Raw genomic sequence first — 20,941 nt, forward strand, 5'->3', positions numbered from 1 at the left:
TATACTATGGCCTGCTCTCTTCTTCAAGGTTATGTTTGACAAGAACTCATGCTGATGACTGAAGATTCCATCTTAAAGACATTATGGGTGAAAGGCTTTCCCAAGAAGTATTAGATTTGTTTATATAACAGTAGTAGCTGAAGAAAATATCATATACTGATATGTAGGTGTTTACCAGTGTTCCCCTAATTTATTTGATACCAAACTGAAATCTGAGATATGGTAGAACAACTCTTAGGTGACAGGTGCTTTAAGAATTTTGAAAGATGTTGCTTGACCCCATTCATTCATTCACATTGTCTGTCCCTACTAAAACAAATTTTGGGTGAAAACTGGTCTGAGGGCTTCCTGGCAGGTGTGAATTGAAAAAAGAGGTAAGAAGAAGTTTTATTACTGTATGCTTAATATGTGCTATTCCTCCTGGTAGAAAGAGACATAAATTTGTAAAAGAATGGCCAGGTGGGATAGAAGCATTTATTTTCATTTTGTTTACTTCTTAATTTACATCACTGCCTTGTTTATTATAGATATCATCATTTTTGATTTCAGCTATTAATTACTATATGTGGATTGGACCATAATGTAAGGCATAGTTTGACACAACATAGTTATTCTCTGATATACAGTAGATCTAAATATACAGTATATGTGAAGAAGTACTTATTTTGTATTATTGCATAAGTTTCACAGTTAACTTCTCTTCTCATCTCTTTGTGGGTTGCATTAATATATAGGGAAGGAAAAAAATACAGCTAAATGTGTACCTGTAGTTCTTTGTTTATTACACAAGGTAATGAAACATGGAATTTTCAAAGCCTAAATCAGGCTAACACTGGCCATTACCATAAGAGTGAAGATGTCAGAACACAAGTTCTAGCGGAAAATCATGCCACAGTTAAAGTACACTCATGAAAACGTCTGCACAAAAAGTTGATGTTTGTCAATCTAGATATTGTTAATAAAGTCCCGGTCTGGGATAGATGTTCATTTTCCCAGAAGTGTCTGCTGTTTTGTTAAACTGTGCAGGAGCAAAGCATGTTACTTCACATGAAATCACGAAGAAAAATATATGTGATCTTCTGGTCTTTTTTGCATTGATAAAGGTCTGAGTTAATGATTCTACTGTACCATCAGAATGACACAGATCTATTACACATAGTAAGGAGGAAACTACTGCTTATGTACAACAGAATTAGTGCATCCTTCATGTTTGCCAATATTCACATTGATCATCCTCAACATTTCAGGACATTCAATTCACAGATGAGTGAAAACTGAAATTTTTTGGAAGTCTGCGGAAAAATAACACTATATAAGATAGTTGGGACCTAAAACCAAGAGTCAAGGCATGTTGTGTTAGTGTCATGGTTTCAGCATGCTTGACTGCATCAGAATGTAGATGCCTTGACATCATTAGGAACCAGGAGTTCTGATCTGAATCCAACGATTCTTCAGGACAATGTCATTCATCCATCTATCCTAAAAACTCAAGTTCTACAACTGTAATCCAAAACAGACTACTTCAGAATGGATGGAGAAAAAAAAGATTTGTTCATTTAACTGGTCACAATCTAAACAAACAACACTACATTTCAAATAGGCCAAATTCATCCAGTATTGCAGCAGACTGACCAGTAACTAGAAGATATAGGTCAGGGGGGATTATTGCTGCCAAAAGTGGTACAACAAACTCTAAAGTCCTCAAGGAAAATTACTTTCTCATATTGGCACTCGGTACAGACAGTGGCATCTCTGCAATAAGGGCAAGTGGGGTGCTGCCACCTAATCTCCCAGCAGATGGCGCTGTTGTGCAGCTATGTGGTCACATTTAGATAGTTTCAGTTTTCCATGATATGCTCAATGCAATGTCTTATAAAGAAAAAGATTTCTTTTTTGGAGTTTCTAGCACAGTTAGCCTGTTTTTGAATTACCTTGGAGGCCATTTGACTCTTCAGTTTTCTAGGCGTCCCGTTCCTCATGTGTGCATGTGCAGAATGAACTATTCAGTTCTGCCTTGGAGCTTGAAGGGTACAGCCCTGTTGAATGACCCATTGGTTGACTTTTTGTGATGCGATTTGAAAGGCGTAAACTTGCACATTTCACTATGTTGTAGTAGTGGTTGATTTCTTATCTACAAAACAATTGAGCACTTTACCCATTAAAGAAAAATGTATGAAAATGAATTTGCATTTTAGCTTTCATATTTGATGTTGATGATACTTTTTAATACTTTCCTTTGGTGACTGTATTGTATTTTTAAATAATATATTGATAGGTCATCATTTTCCCATGTTTACAGCACAGTATCCCCATCACTGCACTGGGGCATTGGAATCCACACACAGAACACAGGGTAAACGTCCCTGATACCCTCACCATTTTGTGTGATTTATTTATTAAATTATTCGGCTGGATTTTTTCACCACTGCTGCTGATAGCCTAATTCATTGTTAAATAAAGGCAGTGCCTCTCTCTTGCAAGGTTTACTGGAAATGGTCACCTTTCTTGCCCAGATCCAGTGATCTTTATCATCCATGCGCCAGTACTCTGCCAGCACATTCATGACTCCTGCTGTGCCTCATGCCTCTCACTTATCATCAACTGTCCACACTTTCCCCAACTCCAGGAGCCAATCCACACCAGGATCACTGGCAGTCACCTACCCAGATCAATGCATTCGAGTAGAGGAGCTGATCTCATACGTTCTGCTTTTCGTGTGTTTGATCTTCAGACACGTTCATACAAACACAAACACACACCCTTTGCACTCTGAGTGACCTCTCAGGATGGCTTTGACAATTCTGTCAGCTTTTCTGTAAGAAAAGATCTGCAAGATTTGACTAGAATTTGTATGCCAAACATGACACTGGATGCAGTATTATTTATTTTTTAATAAATTCATATAAAAACTTGCGATTTTTACTTTTACCTAAGCTTTGATATTACATGTCTGGCTGCCTTCGGAAATTATTTTGAAAATCAGGCAGGGGTATTACTTTTACACAGTTTTCAAAGAATGAACCCAAAGTAATTTTCAGCAGTCACTTGAAGAAAACCTTTAGGGCGAGACTTAGAAGTGATTTATGATATGAAGTATCCTGTAGTAGTGCTTCACTGAGAACACCCCAATAATGATGAGAGATATTAGAAATGTATAGGTTTTCCTTGTTGTGTTAAACAGCATTGGTAATCCATAGTCCATTTCTTATATTTATTTACTACATGTTAAAGACAGGTATCTAAGAATCTTTGAGCAGTAGTTAAAAGAGTTTGATTGTTTTAGGTAAATTAAGTAAATTAGAACTAAAAAGACTAGAAACTCATCCTTAGCAAAATATAAAAAATGATGCAATTACTAAGTTAACACACAAGAGGGAGGACCCAAAAATACAATATTAAATTGAACAGAAACAACATTTTGTTGCTACTCTGGGCTTGCCTACACATTTTGAACCCCCATCTACGATATAAGTAGACACAGGGGGAACTGCTTCAAGCAAAACTAATGGTAAGAGCCACCTGGATGATGCAACAGCGGCCATTCTTGCACAAGTATACTCAGGATTGAGAGAAATAGTTAGCCAATAAGGGACAGGGGATGATTAGGTGTCCAGAATGACCAGGCCATGGAGGGCAATTTAGTAAGGACATTGGGAAACATCCTACTTTTTTCAAAAGATCTTTTTTGAACACAGGGAGTTAGGATCTCAGTTTTACATCTCATCCAAAAGACGGTGCCATGTTTACAGCACGGTATTCCCATCATTGCGCTGGGGCATTGGGTTCCACACAGAGAACACAGGATAAATGCCCCTGATACCCTCACCAGTACCGCTTCCAACAGCATCCCAAAATGTTCCTTAAAGAGGTCTCCCATCCAAGTACTGGCCAGGCCCAAACATCAGGTAGATAGGAAGGAGGACAAGAAGGTTGGATGGCTTGCTCATTTTTTCACCTTGCACAACCTTGGCCTCTTCTTCTTGTCAGTAGCTTCTGGGGACTTAATCCACTCATGGGATCATATCTGGCATAGCCTTCACCTGAGTGCAGGTGGGCAGCCCTAATTTGGACACAACTCACTTTACTGGCTAAAGATGTTCCTACATCTATTAGCCTTCAGTAACTCCATATCTTAAAGGCAGCTTGTGAACTGTCTGTTGTCTAAAGAAGAAGAATATCATCTCTCCCTTTAAGCTTTCTGCCAATTAGGTGGGAGAGCGTTTAAGCCTTTCCCGGCCATATTCTTACATGGAGAGCCTGACCCCAGCTTTCCCAGGTAGTAAATGACAGCCTCTGTCTAGAAAAGGAGTCAGGCATTCTTTTAGGACATTACAAGTGTCACCATTGGCTAGGACTCCCTCTGCCTCCTCTCTTTCTGTGCTCATGCCTTTCTAAAGCATCCAGTACTCATACAGGTCCTCCTACATTTTAGCAATCCCGGGGTCCTTTTCTATGGCCATTGTAGTTCTTTCTCTACTCTCTAATATGAGGGTCTCATGCAACATTTTTCTTGTTGTTTCTTGCCCATTTGGTGAATGAGTTCTTCTGGCAAGTTGTTAACATTTGTACTGTGTTTTAATACTTATGAAAAAAATTAGTTATCATTAATCTACAGAAAGTTACTTCACAAAATAATGTCTGTTGTTTTTAATAGCTCTAAGTAAAATTATACATTTCTGTTTTACTTAAGTCAGCATGACTGCAACATTCTTAACTAGGCATATTTTTTTATATTTATCAATTTGCTACAGCAACATAAACCTAATTACTTATTCAGATTTCTTCAATTTAGACACTCTTACCTTTGAGATTCCATTTAAAGTGATGTCTTAATCACTGAATAAAACTTAAACAATGTAAGTAAAATTCATGATGAAATGATATTATTGCATTGATTCCTAAAGTTTTTTTCCTTAATATTTTTAATCAGTCCTCATATGATAATACGTGCAACTTGTGTTGTCCTCCAAAAAACTGTTCACCTTATATTAGATACTCAGCTGTAAGATTTTTGAAATTATCTTCTCTTCACTCTGTCATTTGGTCAAGTTCTTCGAAACCATACTCACTATTTCATCTTCAATAACAATTGAATCATTTTATAATGATATTGAAAAAGCTGTGCAGATCAAAGCAATGAAGAAGATAGAAGCATTAGGAGTTTAAGAATGGGATTAATTTATTTAAAAAGAAACAATAAAATGCAGATTAAAAAGAGAACACTTAAAAAAATGGAGGAAACAAACTGGTTTATGAAAAGAAAACTAAAAATAACACCTACCTTAAATGTACAAAAAACTCCTGTCTTCCTAAAACAGTCAACAGCTCAAGTGGCTCCAAAGACTTGCCCTACCTACCATGCCAGCAAAGAATTATTTTCTGTACATCCCAATGGAAATTTTTAAACTACAAAATAGTCACTTCTGTGATAAAGACTAATATCATAACTAGTGCCACCTTCCAGGGAAGAGTTGCTCTCAATTCTCCAACTGAAAATGGATTGGCATGCCAATTTTATCTAGCTAGGCATATGCGCATAGCGAGGAAATACCAGTAAGTCCACGGGCACAATACAGAACCCATCTACCCAAATTGACCAGCCTGCTAAAGTGACTTGATTTGCTCCTTCATTAAGTGGCAAACATGACAACTATTGGTTTAAAAGCCCGGGGCTACACCAGGCTAACAATTGTTACTGGCATGGGGTTGTATTTAATGATCAAAGGAAGAAATTGTTATATATTGACTAGCTGTATAGTTAGATTAAGATGGCAACAGAGACTGAGTTATCAGAAAAAATATTGAGAAATGCTTTATAGAGTTATCATCTTACCATTGCAGAGTTGGTTGAAGAATAAATAATTAAACAGTAACCATTTCTAAAAATTATTTTATGAACACATTTTTATGCTAGAGAAAACATTTCTCCCTGTTTGTCCACTACAGGGTAAAAGAAGCTAAATCCCTTCTCAGGAAAAATTTGTCGAGTGTAGGAAAAAATGTGACACACTGGACAAACTACTAATAATAGTGGTAGCAGTCACCACCTGAGGCCACAGGTCCGCCATGCTCTTGACCCTCTGCAGTTCGCATACCAGGAGAAGGTGGGAGCAGAGGATGCCATCATCTATATGCTAAACCGATCTCTCTCCCACTTGGACAGAGGCAGTGGTACAGTAAGAATTATGTTTTTGGACTTCTCTAGCGCCTTCAACACCATCCAACCTCTGCACCTTAGGGACAAGCTGACTGAGATGGGAGTAGATTCACACCTGGTGGAATAGATCGTGGACTATCTTACAGACAGACCTCCGTATGTGCATCTTGGGAACTGCAGGTCTGACATTGTGGTCAGTAACACAGGAGCACCGCAGGGGACTGTACTTTCTCCAGTCCTGTTCAGCCTATATACATCAGACTCCCAATACGACTCAGAGTCCTGCCACATGCAAAAGTTCGCTGATGACTCTGCTATTGTGGGCTGCATCAGGAGTGGGCAGGAGGAGGAGTAAAGGAAGCTAATCAAAGACTTTATTAAATGCATTCAAACCACTTACACCTTAACACCAGCAAGACCAAGGAGCTGGTGGTGGATTTTAGGAGGCCCAGGCCCCTCATGGACTCTGTGATCATCAGAGGAGACTGTGTGCAGAGGGTACAGACCTATAAATACTTGGGAGTGCAGCTGGATGATAAATTGAACTGGACTGCCAATACTGATGCTCTGTGTAAGAAAGGTCAGAGCCGACTATACTTCCTTAGAAGGGTGGCGTCTTTCAACATCTGCAATAAGATGCTGCAGATGTTCTACCAGACGGTTGTAGCGAGTGCCCTCTTCTACGCTGTGGTGTGCTGGGGAGGCAGCATAAAGATGAAAGACGTCTCACGCCTGGACAAACTTGTTAAGAAGGCAGGCTCTATTGTAGAAGTAAAGTTGGACAATTTAACATCTGTGGCAGAGCGACGGGCATTAAGCAAACTCCTGTCAATCATGGAGAATCCACTGCATCCACTGAACAGTGTCATCTCCAGGCAAAGGAGTAGTTTCAGTGTCAGACTGAGGAGATCGTTCCTCCCCCACACTATGCGACTCTTCAATTCCACCCAGGGTAGTAAATGCTAACATTACTCAAAGTTTTTGTCTGCTTTTACATGCATTTTTTATTACTATTTAATTTAATATTGTTTTTGTATCAGTATACTGCTGCTGGATTACGTGAATTTCCCCTTGGGATTAATAAAGTATCTATCTATCTATCTATCTATCTATCTATCTATCTATCTATCTATCTATCTATCTAATACACTTATTCAAGTTCTGTTAATTTAGATTTAACAATTAATCTACATGCATGTATCTGAGAAGGAAACTCACACATAGAGCGTGAAGATATGTTTACCAAATGTTACTCTGCAGTGTTTGGACCTTGAAACAAACATAAGTCCTTGGGGCACTAAAGTGGCAGAGTAAGCACCACACCATCATCCTGTCCAATAAAAACAAGTAACAATAGATAGATACAATAGACAGATTAGACAGGATGTTTCTACTGTCTGCTAATCTGTACAGCACTATAGCAAATATAGTCTTTAAACTCCATGTGCTTTTTTATTTATCCACTGCCTTTTGTGAATCTCCACAGCTTTGCCAATCAACTTCCTACTCTTGTCAATAACCAGAAATGAAAAGGCATTGCTGTGGCCATAACGGAAAGGTTTAGTTAACTTCTGGAAGCGAGAATTTGTAATTAATGGTTACATATGGCAATAAAACAAAACTAAATACTTACTTGGAAGCACTCCCTCTCATTTCCGTCTTTTCTCTCCAGCTGTGCAACTTATCCTGCTACACTATACTTAATGAAATATTATATGTTTTACTGTAGTGGCCTTTTATAATTCATAAGGTATGAACATCTGGAGCAAGCACCTGTCATATACTGTATAGTTATAACAAGTAATTGTTACTAACTAAGAATGGTATGTTTTTGTGGTGTTTTACTTATTAACATCTTTCAGTGGAAAATATCTGTAATGCAAAAACTTTTATATTGTGTTTTACTATATTTATTTTACAGCTCTGACTTGCATACTTACCTCTTCTCATTTATTTTGACCTGGTCTTCTTTTGTTTCTTAACAGCATTTCAGAGATAAAGTTTTGTTTTCGGAATATGCCAATGCTATGTCCTGTAATATTATTTATTCATTGTACCTAGTTTTGTTTTTTTTATAACTGAGCTGCATATTTGTATTATTCCTGCTTTATTTTGACCCCACTTCACAGTAGTTAATACTTGTTATTTAATTATTTATATTGATTCATTTAAAACCAAATTAACTTTATTAATCCCAGTTTCAAACATTATGCACAAAGATCCCTCCATTTAAACTGTGGCCCTCTTCCCACCATTGTAAGATTGTTAAGTAAACAAAACAAATGCCTAATGACTTGATGGGAGGCCAAATCATGGAGGGATTCCTTCAACACCTTTGTGACTGTCTGTGGCAGAAGGATGGGCAATACCAGTAAGAAACAATCATGGGGCTTACATCTTCTGTCCTCTTGCATTTATTCAAGTGCTGTTAATTGTCTTCCAGTAGCCGAAACTCATTTTTGTGCCAGCATTTCAGCTATTCATTGGTCTCCTGTTTCATTCTAGAACAAGCTCCATTCTCTGAATATGGATTGCCTGAAAACAAATAAAATATCAGATTTATTACAAAGAATGCCTTCTTATGGTACTCAGAGTGAAAGGTGGTGTAAAAGACCGACTGATTACAACACTTAAATATCACAAATTAAAGCAGAAAGTGAGTAACATCTAAAAAGTAGTCACATTTAGTCACACTGATGGTTTACATAATGATGATATTCCCCACTTTATCAATTTCATAAAGATGAATGAAATACTGATTTTGAGCCTTAGAATAAAAAAAATCATTAAGGTTATATTACAGTAACATCCTTATCATTGATTAGTCTGAGCAAAATAAAGCCTATATTTAATTAAGACTGCCTTTAAAACAAATCGGTATTAAAAACAAAAAAATATATTTTTTATTATTTCTTGTCTATTACATCTGTACTGTGAAATACACAGTATATACATGCAGAAATGTATACGTACACAGCACAAAAAACTGTGCAAAGGATTAGATATGCTGATAAAATATAATATAATGAAACTGTAACTTCAGAAATGTATTGAATGTCAAACAAACGATAACATAACATGATCAAACCTGCTTAATCTAAGTCACAGTTGATGTGGTCCATAACGTATCCCACTGGTAAGATACAGTATACTGTATAAAGTTTAAATTCATGCCTGGCAAACAAAAATTGAAACACATTATATGATAACATGTTCTCTTAAAAAATGCTATACAATATGGGTAATATGACACATACTGAAATTGTTAGATTATATTCAAAGGTGCTGTACATGTACTTTAAAAATACTTACAGTGTAAAAACAGTATGTATGCATAATATATTCAAATCATAAGATGTATACAATGGTGTAATTACATACAAAAACATGAACATTGAAAACTGAAATGTATGATCCTCAACATAAAGCATATGTTCCGAACAACAGCAAAATGTATATTTTTTAGCAAAAATCTTTCAGATTTCTAAACAAATCTGAGACTTTAATAGAAAGATGAGTAAATTACACTGCAATCTTCAGGAAATGTATTTTTAAGTATATATCATTAACAACATTTGAACTAGTAAAATGAAGGATACAAATGGATTAGGAATGGATAGATAAATGTATATGACATCTTCAAAATTCACAGAGTTCACTCTGCAACAGTGTGTGTGCTTTAGTGTGCAGCGTTCTGCCTCTCCTCAGTCAGAGTTTGAGGATTGAACACTCGAGTTAGCAGGTATTCACCAAAAGGATGCTCACTGTCTCCCGGTAACCAGCCACTAGCAAAAGGACAGCCCCTTGCTATCTGACACACTCTACTGTAGAGCTGGACCAGAGTTAAGCATCACTTGTACTCTCAAGCTGCTTGGCCACAATGTCTATAAAAAGTCCGTGATTGCCAGTTGCGTATCACCTGGACCTGGACAGTAGTTCAGAGAACCTTTTTCGATAGGTATGGGTGGGGTTCAAGATGCCTGGAGTATGAATAGGGATGAGAGTTTCTTCCACCTCATCTACAATGTCAGGTATGCTAGAAAATGCATGAAAACTCATTTTAGTGTCAAGGAAGATATTGTATTACCATTATTATTTACTTATTGGACTGACTAACATTTGACATACAATTGGTTGCATTTGTTTTGTTTTTCCAATTGCAGCACATATGGGAGAAATGACTTGCTCCTGGTCTCACAGTGTCAGTAGCAGGATTTGAACCCACAACCACAGGATTTATGACATGTATATATGGTGCAAGAATAATCCGGTTACTACATACACAGATTTGGATGCAGCAGCCTTGCGAAGGCCATGTGCATCACTTACGGTTTGCAGGAATCCACTAATGGTGTAGTAATGGAGAGCTGTCAGCAGCTACAGGGAGGAACTGAGGGCAAAATTTTGGTGTATTCCTCTTTCCAATTCACCCTGCTTCAGAATGAAGATGGTCATTATTTCACCCCATGACAGCCTGTATTTCCCTATTAGTTGCTGATTACTGAGCTGATCCACAGGGGTTCATGCTCACCAGATTTAGATCTGTGACTCAGCTTCCTACAGGGCACTGTCCCAAATGGCTTCTCTGGTTGAGTTGTACAGCTCTCCGGACAGCTGCCATGGTCATTGCTGGTACTAAATGATAATTCATCTTCTGACTTTTAAAAGTTGTAACGGATTACATAGTGTGTTTGATCATTTAACTCCTGAACTCAAATTGCCTACAGGTAGTAAAACAACAAAGACCCCGTTTTATGCTACTCTATAGTCTACATTCTAATTTAATATTTATATTGTAACATTGACCTATTATTATTATTACTGTTGTTGTTACTGTTATTACATTGTTTAAATAAGAGCACCAGTTTGTTTCTTTTAATCTACTTAAAGCAACCTCTGTTTCTCTGTGACAGCAACACAGGCAAAAGTCCAAATAAAGAATAATGTTAAAAACAACGAGCCGGTTCACTCGTCAATTTACTAATAAAATTATGTACTACTTTAGTTACGATGGGTTTTGGGAAACACCCACTAATTAACGAAAGATCTTAAGTACAAGATAATAAAGTATTTAGCATTACAAAGCTTTTGGGAAACACACCCCCAGATAGGAATACAAATGGCAAGCTGGTTAAGTTTCCAGAAGTGAAATGGCAGATAATCAAGAATTAGCCAAGTCATTACACCTTATGAGAAGAACCCAGCAGCTGTAGTGGACTCGCCACTGTCTGCATGAAGGGAGTGTATGCAAGTCATTAAGAAGGCTAATATGATGTTAGGTTATATATCACTAAGTGCAGAATACAAATCAAAGAAGCTAAAAATGCACTAGGGAGACCTTAATTGGAGTAGCACATGAAGGTTTGGTCTCCAGGCTACAAAACAGACATGGCAGCACTAGAACAAATTCAACGAAGAGTGGCTAGGATGATTCCAAAGCTGGTTAAAGAAAGAGGAACAAATATTGAAAATTAAAGGACCTTTTCATATTAAGCAAGCTGGGACTAAGAGGTGACATGAAGTTTAAAATTCTGAAAGGAATTAGTACAGTGGATCCCGGGTGTTAGTGAATCAACAAGAACACAGAGACACAGTTGGAAACTTTTTAACAGTAAATTTCATACAAACAGTAGAAAGTATTTTTTCACCCAGAGAACCACAGACACATGAAACAAACTACTGACTTGTATGGTAAGGAATAGGACTTTGAAGACTTTCAAAACTTGACTTGATGTTTTTTTGGAGAAATTTGATAGATAAGATTGGCAAGTTTTGTTGTGCTGAATAGTCTGTTCTTGTCAAAATTGTTCTACTATTAAGAAAATGTACAAGATCTGTTAGACTCAGAATGGCAGCTTATTGTTTTCATCTGTCTATTTTATATTTTGAATTCCTCCTGTGAATACTCCTCTAAAATGTTATTATTTTATTAATAAAATATCCTTTTTGTCTTCTTTTGCCTGTGGGAATACAGTATATGTTTACTGGAAAAAAGATTACTTGAGCAGGACAACATGCAATGGCTAAGGGGTGTTTGAAAATAGGTGAAATATATACAGTAAATTGTTATTATTTTTATTTATTGCTATTTTTATAGTTATTTTTTTATGACATATACACTGCACATGTAAAATGACTCAAATAAAAAGGAACTGACTGATGCAACGGACGCACATGAACATGTTGTAATAAGAAGAGACACGAGGCATGGCAAGGTTTGGGGCAGCCACCCGTTTAATGCGGTTTCCTGGCTGCAAAAGCAAATGATTCATAATAGTCAAGTTTACACAACAGAGTCCAAAACAGAACTGCCTCCCAGAGAAAAGGCGGGAGGCTTTATAGGACGTTGGGGGAAGTGACGTCGTCCTCGGGGCCGGGACCGGAAGTGATGTGTCCCGATTCGAGGTGGTGGCTCCTGGTGGGATTTCCCAGGAAAGACCTGCAGGGAACTTAGAAAGAGCGTCAGCGTAAAGGCAGATGTATTATAAGTCCTCTCTAAGCCCTTCAGCTGCCTCCTATGCACACGTGTGTAAGAAAGTAATTAAGTATACTCTTGAAAGAGTAAATTTCAGCATTTAAATTGAGAAATACAACTGAAATCCATAACCTGCAAACTCAACTTAACCAAAGCTTATTAATTGTTCTTTGTAGCACTGGAGTCTACTGTGGGTGGGTAGAAGTGATTAAAATGACTACGTGTTTTCAAATTCTGTTTGAAGCTTACTATTTGTCCGAGGAGAGAGTTGCAGACACATTTCAGTTTACATCTGTGGGATATATGGAATTTTGCAGATTAAATACATTAAAAATCATACAGTAAGATCAATCTTTTATCATGCTGAGAAAATAATGCTGAAAAATGATGTCATATATAAAAAGCACAAATGTCTTGGTTTAGAAATTACTTTTCTATATATTAAAGGAGCATCTGGTTAAAAAAAGTAGTACATGGCAGCTTTGGGTAGAAGTAAACTCTTCCTAAAATGGCAGTATTGACAAAAATGAACAGCATTTAAAAAAAAATGGCTTGTCTGTATAATACTTGCCACTTTGGTGACTATACTTTGAATATTTTTGGATTCAGAAGATCTTTTGAAGAGTTAATGGGGGATATTTATTTACTGTACTGAAAAAAATGTTGTTTTGGACCCATTGCATCTGCATGGATTAAATTACTCTTGACATTAGTATGGCATTTGTTTGCAGAATTTCTAAGATCTCCAAATTTTAAATTAATGTTATAAACAAATTGCTTTTCCCAGCGAATTCTCTTGCAAGCCAGGCCAAGCTAGATCACATTTTGCAGGTTGTATCAGAACAGTTTAAATGTCTAGTAATTATAAGAAATTTATTATAAGAAATCATAAATAATAATACTATGATAATACAGTATTATGGAAGGCATCAAATAAGATGTTAATAAATTGTCCTCTGTCTTAGTTTAGCTAGAAGAATAACTTTTGCCAAAACTTAATACCCTCCCAAAGATCCTGTATCTTTTGCAGCGCATCCCTCTACAATATATTGTATATATCAACAGATCTTTAAAAACTAGACTCAATTGTAACATTATTTAAGCGAAATTAAAAAGATAGATAGATAGATAGATAGATAGATAGATAGATAGATAGATAGATAGATAGATACTTTATTAATCCCAAGGGGAAATTCACAAAACAACAATCACGTGTCCAAACTCTCTGGGCAAGTAATAGGGACGCAGACTTACGGTCAACAGTTCGATGTCCCTGCAGCAATTGGAGATTTTAACGTTTACATGTCCTGAGTTGCACCATCTTGTATTGACATAGAAAGCGAGTCCCCTTCCTTTCATCTTTCCGCAGGTACTTGCGTCTCTGTCCGCTCTAACTGTGCTAGACCCGGGTTGCTCCACGTTAGCATCTGGGATGGGAGTCGTTAGCCACGTTTCACTAAAATACAGCAAGCTGCATTCTCTGTAGGTTCTGACATTTTTCACCAGCACAGCAAGTTCGTCCATCTTATTTGGTAGTGAGTTCACATTCTCAGGATCACAGAAGGCACCGACGGTTTATAACGCCATTTTCTCTCAAATTGCCTAGCTTTTATCTTATTTTTTATCTTTTGCGCCGGCTCGGCTGCCCCGATATCGTCTTCTTACCTCGTCAGGTAAATAAGGAACCACACCGGCATGAGCATTTCTTCTCAGTGCTTTAAGTTTACTACTTGAATAGGCGAGTCTCGGAGTGTAAAAATCCATGTCAGGTAGTAAAAATAGTAAAAAGTGTCCAGGGAGCGATTCCACATAAAAGAAAGTGGTAGAAGTGATCAGTGAATTGAGAAAAAAAAAATAGAAAAAAAGGTAAAAAGATAAAAAGATAAAGTCATACACGGAGCTGCTGGAAAGGCTGCCACTGGGATGCGGCGCCGGAAATGACCAACAGTCCAGTGGTACACCATTTATTAAAGACTATCTGTCCCCTGCGGCTCTGCCCACATAGTAGTGAAACAGGAAAAACTTTAAAAATCAATACAAATTTTTTAAAAATGTAATTTTGGCCAAGCAGAAGGTACGTACACTCCAATGTCAAATGTTGGCACTGTATCTGATCATGTTCAGCTCTGATGGGAGAGTGTACCCTGCGTCGGAAGAAAAGTACATGGTATGTGGCCATGATATCTCTGGCAATCAGCAGCTCCCCTCTAAAATACATGTATCTCTGATCTCTCTCTCAAAAATGTCAAACGTTACTCCTTGACAATTCGTAGATGATAATGTCTGTTGAACAAACAGGTATCACTAGCTAAGTGGAGGCAAGGTACGCTTCAACACATGGTGAGAAGTAGACCGACTCGAACAGAGGCGGGCGCGTGAGTGAGGAGGGCCCCAAATCCCTTCCCTTGGCCTGTAGCCGTCCTCTTGGATTTGCACAAATAAATCGATACCACAACCAAACTATGATACTTAGCACGATGAGAGAAGTTGCAAAATCAACTGGAATGTTCAAGCAAATTATAGAAAAAAAACAATCTAAGTAGTTATCTCGTGAAAAGCGGACAGACATGTATACAGACAGACAGACGTTGGATTTTGTATATATATAGATACTGAACCAATGTAGGACACATTTTTATTTATAAAAATATATTGAAAAAAATATTGGTTACCTTTATACATAACAATCAATGCAAGGCGTCCAGTAAAATTAAAAAATGCAAGAATCACATAAGTAGTGTGCTCCAATGGCAAATACTTAAAACCACATGTTTTTATAACTTGGAAGTACAGGTCACAGACACCGGTTGCCGAAATTCCTAACTCATTCACGTATCAATATAACACCATTGTGTTTGTTACCTTCCAAAGGAACAGGCGGCTAGTTTTAATCACCTTTTCTTTGACATTTGGTAAAAGCTGACACTTGTTGACAATTAGTGGGACATCTGTGACTAACAGTCAATTGTGGCCAATGGATCCAAATCCACAGGATGGATCATTGGCAAGTGATAAGGCTTCGATATCCACTCTCAGTTCTAGAAGGAAAAGCGGACTGATAGCTGAAAATGACCACAGAATATGCAAGCTGTTGTCGAGGTTCCAAATAGCTGAAGAGAGAGGTACTTGTACAGAATATGCGTGTGAATCAGTTTTATTGTCTAAGTTTATATTATGACTTTGACTTTTTAGTAAATATATTGGCAACTACGGACAATCACATATACATTATACACAAAGACAAGAATGGTGATCATCAAAATTAAATTATAAAAAAGTATAGTTTTGTTTAGTTGCATTTTTAAAAATGATTATTTTTTTGTTTGATGGCATGTTTAGCTTAAATTTTAGTTAATGAGAACAGTGATGACAGTCACCTTTTAGCATTCTTTAGCCTATGCAGTATTCAATCTATGAAAGTCATTGGGAATTATGACATTTAGAGATCTTTATATTAATAATGCATTCTTACATCAAAATACTTTTCTTCTACATGCAAATTAGAAACTTTTTTAAAACTGTCCCCTATATATTTTCCTAAGATAATACTGGGTAGTTTGGAAGATCAGACATCCTCTCCAGGGTATATCTATACAATTTATAGGAACTTACATCTTAATGATGTTAGGGAATGATGAGAAAGCAATTGTTTAGATAAATTCAACAAAAAATTGTTTATAGTTCACTTACTGTAGATCTTGTATGTAATTGTTAGGAAGCACCTTCATTATTAGGTCACATGTTTTATGAATGTACTGGACGTAAACCAATTTAGGCAAAAATGTTTGCAATTCTGTTAGATAGTCTTGGGCTAAAAATTACTATTAATGGCTTAACTGCAAATATAGTGCAATACAAGGTGGGATAAAAGCATGTGAGACCCTACCACACTACTTTTTATATGGATATCATGAATATGATCAGAATTTTTTGAAGAACTCATTAATGTAATTCAAAATAAACATGCTGAACCTGTGGTGAATCATTTTATTTTATTTATTTTATAATATTTAAAAAACATTTAAATTGGGCTCTCCTGCTGTATAGCTCTCTCAGTCAGGTTGGGATAGAATGCTGAGGTTCATGGGTGGCCTTCACAGCATGCAATTGTATTTTTTATATTTTATTACATAGGTTGTTATTTTTTATTATGCTGTTTCTTAAAAAAAGACCATTGGTTATTGTGTAAATAGAAAAGTAGTACTGTATAAACAAAAGGGAAAACAATGAAAATAAATTACTGCAAAAAACGTTACAGGAAAAATGAGATACTTTAGATGGTGTACTGGCATCTTTTGTGGAAAAAAAAACAACTTTTCTCCATCTTCAAAGAAGGAATTTACAGTCTAGATGAGAATGCAGAAGATTTCTTTATTTGCACAGAATTGTGCACACATGTCTCAGTCTATAGAGGGAGCAATCAATTAAACAATTTCCTTTTATACTTTTTTCCAATTACATTACCTTATCTAATATATTGCTTCACCTGAATCTTAATATACAGAACTTTATCATCTCCTCCAATCAACTAAAGCCACTAGTAATTTCTGATTCATGTCAATTCTCCCATTATTTTGAACACTGCTTCGTTAAGAGAAGTGTTTAGCGGATTATCCTATTGATCTTAGTTTCCCTTCTTTGGAGGGGTGTATGGGCTTTCTCATCAGTTTATCCCTGTTTTCTGTAGGGGGGTTTGTTACTCATTTACCTCATTCTAAACCCTGAAAAATTATGATGGTAGCTTCTCTACAACAAGGCAGAGACCTTAAGTATTAAGTTAACCTTCAATTAACCTTTTCATATATTTTGCCTCTTTTTTGACCTGACTGTGTTTGTGAATAAATCCCCTCCATGTAAGAGGTAAACATATAATAAATATTGATTTAAATTTTTTTAGTATGTATCTTTTTCTTCTTGGCATTTTCAAATGGACAAAAGTATATTTCTTTAATGGTAGCATCAGTAATGCCTCTCAATTCATATTTCTTAACCTTGCACCCTCCTGTTAGATTTTTGTAGGACATCTTGTACTTGCACTGACTGTGTTTAACCAGTAGAAACTTGTCATTGTAGTGTTTTCCATCCCCGGTCCAAGTAAACCTTGTGGGTATTTGAATTCTGTATCAAATTAACTTACAATGTATTACCCATTCATTGATTTTTGACTTTAAAGATTGATATTTTTCCCTTTGTGACAGAATTAACATTACGTGGCCACTGTCAATGTGTAACGTTTGTCAGAACATTGAATGAAAGTTTTCATTTTGCAAGAGATGCAAAAAGCATGAGAGGGACAGAGACAAAATGAACATGCACACTTGGGAAAATAATATTAAAAGTAGAGAAGGGAAGGAAGAAAATCAAATAGAGGAGCAGCCAAGAATAATGAACAGAGTTTGGTCATTTTGAGCAAAGTGATAGCATAATCTCAAAAGTTCTAAGAAATTAGAACACTCTCTATAAAGGAAAACAGAACATAGCATATTGAGTTCGAGTTGGGGACGTGGTGGAGGAAGAAACACAGAGAACACTCCACACAGGCCTACTGACATATTATGGAAGTTCCATATATGTACAGTATGTTTAAAGTCAATTACAGTTTAAGTTTAGTGAATGGAGAAGATTTTGCAATACCAGGTTGTCAAAACTGGTGAAAAAGTCTAAAAGGTGAAGAATCTTAAATAATAAGTCAGTATGTGTGGCAGGTAATTTATTAGGTACTTACATTTTGGTTATTTGGGCACCTGCTCTAAGCATTAACTCAGACTAGCTACAAGAATTCATTAAGTATTTAAATAATATTGGTCCATATCAGTGTTCCCTCTAAGGAGTAGCATATAGTGAGCAAAAAACATTGTTTGTGAGCGACATTTTGTTTAAGCCAAAAATTTATGAGTACCAATTTTCGCGATAAGTACAAGCGATGCCGTCGGAATTAGAGATTGTGCGGGAAGTATGAGCGACGCTCTGAATTCGTGTGAGTGATCGTTCACGCGCTCAGCTTAGAGGGAAAATTGGTCCATATACTGGGGGACTAAGATTTTTGCTGTATAAACATTTCAAAGTCAAATATGTGAATTATTTTTATAAAGATTAGTTGGGTATGTCAGAAGTATAATGTTAGTGGGCAAGGGTCAAAGTATACACTTTTGAAATATAACTGTCATCAAAATCAGAAAGCCTGGGGAGACCAGACAGTGTGGGCACCAATAAATGATCTACGTCATGGATTGTTGCAGATTAGTTTGCTTTTCAATCACATGCTTAAGTAACGGCAGGGCCTAAAATGTGCTGTCTGGGCTTCTTCTTAGGAATGCTTGACAACAAATTAAAGTTGGCAGACACCAAAGGACTAGATTCTGCATCCAAACTAATATAAAATAGAAGCAGTAACCTGCTTAGAATTCTTAAGGCAGTTTTTCTTTTGAGAAAAGAGTAGGAAGTCAGAAATAGTTTTAAAACTAAAGATTTAGAGAACTGGGTCATCTAAAGCATACTCTGACTTGGTGGCACTGAAACTAAAAAGAAGAATATCCAACCCCAAAAGAAATCGTTGCATGGGTTCAAAAAGCCATCTTCTGGAATGGCTCTTTGAACTTACAATGCGATGTAGAAACAAAGGTTTTCTGGTAAGAAGACATCAAAAAGCCAACCTGAAGAAAGGTGGTAAGAGGGAAATTATATGAATAAGGAGTGGTGAAGTAACCCTGGACAGACAGAAATTAATCCCATCACTTAAGCAGGTAGACTATGAAAGCACTTATGTTTTTCTTGATTTTATCCCTTATGGTTAAGCCCGTGTTGTGCTTACATAACAAAAAAGCCTTTATTATCAGTTGTCCACTTTCTGCTGCCACTACAGAATTTTATTTATTTTCTCCTGCATGAATTATCCCAAATTCTCCATGAGTCAAACCTTATTTTGCTGCATGAATGAAAAACGTGCCATTTTTTTTGCAAGCCACAATCAGAGTAACTCATCACTTATCATCAAAGGTACAGTAATTAAAATCACTTTAAAAGTGTGAGTTGGACAAGTATAATGTTTAATTGAAAAACTTTGGTTCCTGGACACTTGTAAACTTACATACTGTAAGACTTGTTACTTATTTACAACATCTTCCCCCATTAAACCTTATGGTGTTGGGTCAAAAGACTTGTATAAGGTATTATTAACATTTGTTACTAATCTTTAAAAAGCAAAGGAAACACTTAATTAAAAAATCTATTCTCTTAAAGTATATACTACATTCATAGAGTAAAGACAGAAAAACTTTAACATAAAAAAACATTAAATAAAAGAAAGTCGCCTCCAATTTAGAAACCTGTATACCAGAAAAGTGGCAGCCATGGCAATTCCCTCTGGATTTTGTCTGACAGTCTCACGCATATATTTAGCACAGGTTCAATTTGTCTATAAAAAAATGTGGACGTATTCCAGATTTGTAATTACGGTCCAAGGTCAAGGCCAGAACTAAAGAAGTAATCCTTAAACCCAAAACATTACGTAAGTCTTGAATTTTATGTATTGCTTATGGTAAAACCCTACATTAATTGTAGTGAAATAAATGACCGAGAATTAAAAACATGAGTTAAGATAATGGATAAATGAAAGAAATAAATGAGTAAATCTTGATAAACATACATAAAGAAATAAATAAAAAATAAGATGATGTATTATTGCACCATTAGCTATTTATACATTGTAGTTATTCATGAGGACACCAGTAACTGTGTCTTTTTAAAATGTTAAAAATATCTATCTATCTACAGTGGTGTGAAAAACTATTTGCCCCCTTCCTGATTTCTTATTCTTTTGCATGTTTGTCACACAAAATGTTTCTGATCATCAAACACATTTAACCATTAGTCAAATATAACACAAGTAAACACAAAATGCAGTTTTTAAATGATGGTTTTATTATTTAGGGAGAAAAAATCCAAACCTACATGGCCCTGTGTGAAAAGTAATTGCCCCTGAACCTAATAACTGGTTGGGCCACCCTTAGCAGCAATAACTGCAATCAAGCGTTTGCGATAACTTGCAATGAGTCTTTTACAGCTCTGGAGGAATTTGGCCCACTCATCTTTGCAGAATTGTTGTAATTCAGCTTTATTTGAGGGTTTTCTAGCATGAACCGCCTTTTTAAGGTCATGCCATAACATCTCAATTGGATTCAGGTCAGGACTTTGACTAGGCCACTCCAAAGTCTTCATTTTGTTTTTCTTCAGCCATTCAGAGGTGGATTTGCTGGTGTGTTTTGGGTCATTGTCCTGTTGCAGCACCCAAGATCGCTTCAGCTTGAGTT

General features: G+C 36.4%; 1 long non-coding RNA gene across 1 annotated transcript in view; it reads right to left on the reverse strand.

Moving 5' to 3' along the window:
- Positions 1-8,320: 8,320 nt before the first annotated feature.
- Positions 8,321-20,941, reverse strand: part of LOC120532881 — a 35,656-nt gene continuing 23,035 nt past the window's right edge. Inside the window, exon 3 of the long non-coding RNA XR_005634399.1 lies at positions 8,321-8,692. This is a non-coding gene — a long non-coding RNA (uncharacterized LOC120532881). The remainder of the gene's footprint in view (positions 8,693-20,941) is intronic.

Source organism: Polypterus senegalus, chromosome 7 (genome assembly GCF_016835505.1).
Source record: "Polypterus senegalus isolate Bchr_013 chromosome 7, ASM1683550v1, whole genome shotgun sequence".
NCBI classification, from domain to species: domain Eukaryota; kingdom Metazoa; phylum Chordata; class Cladistia; order Polypteriformes; family Polypteridae; genus Polypterus; species Polypterus senegalus.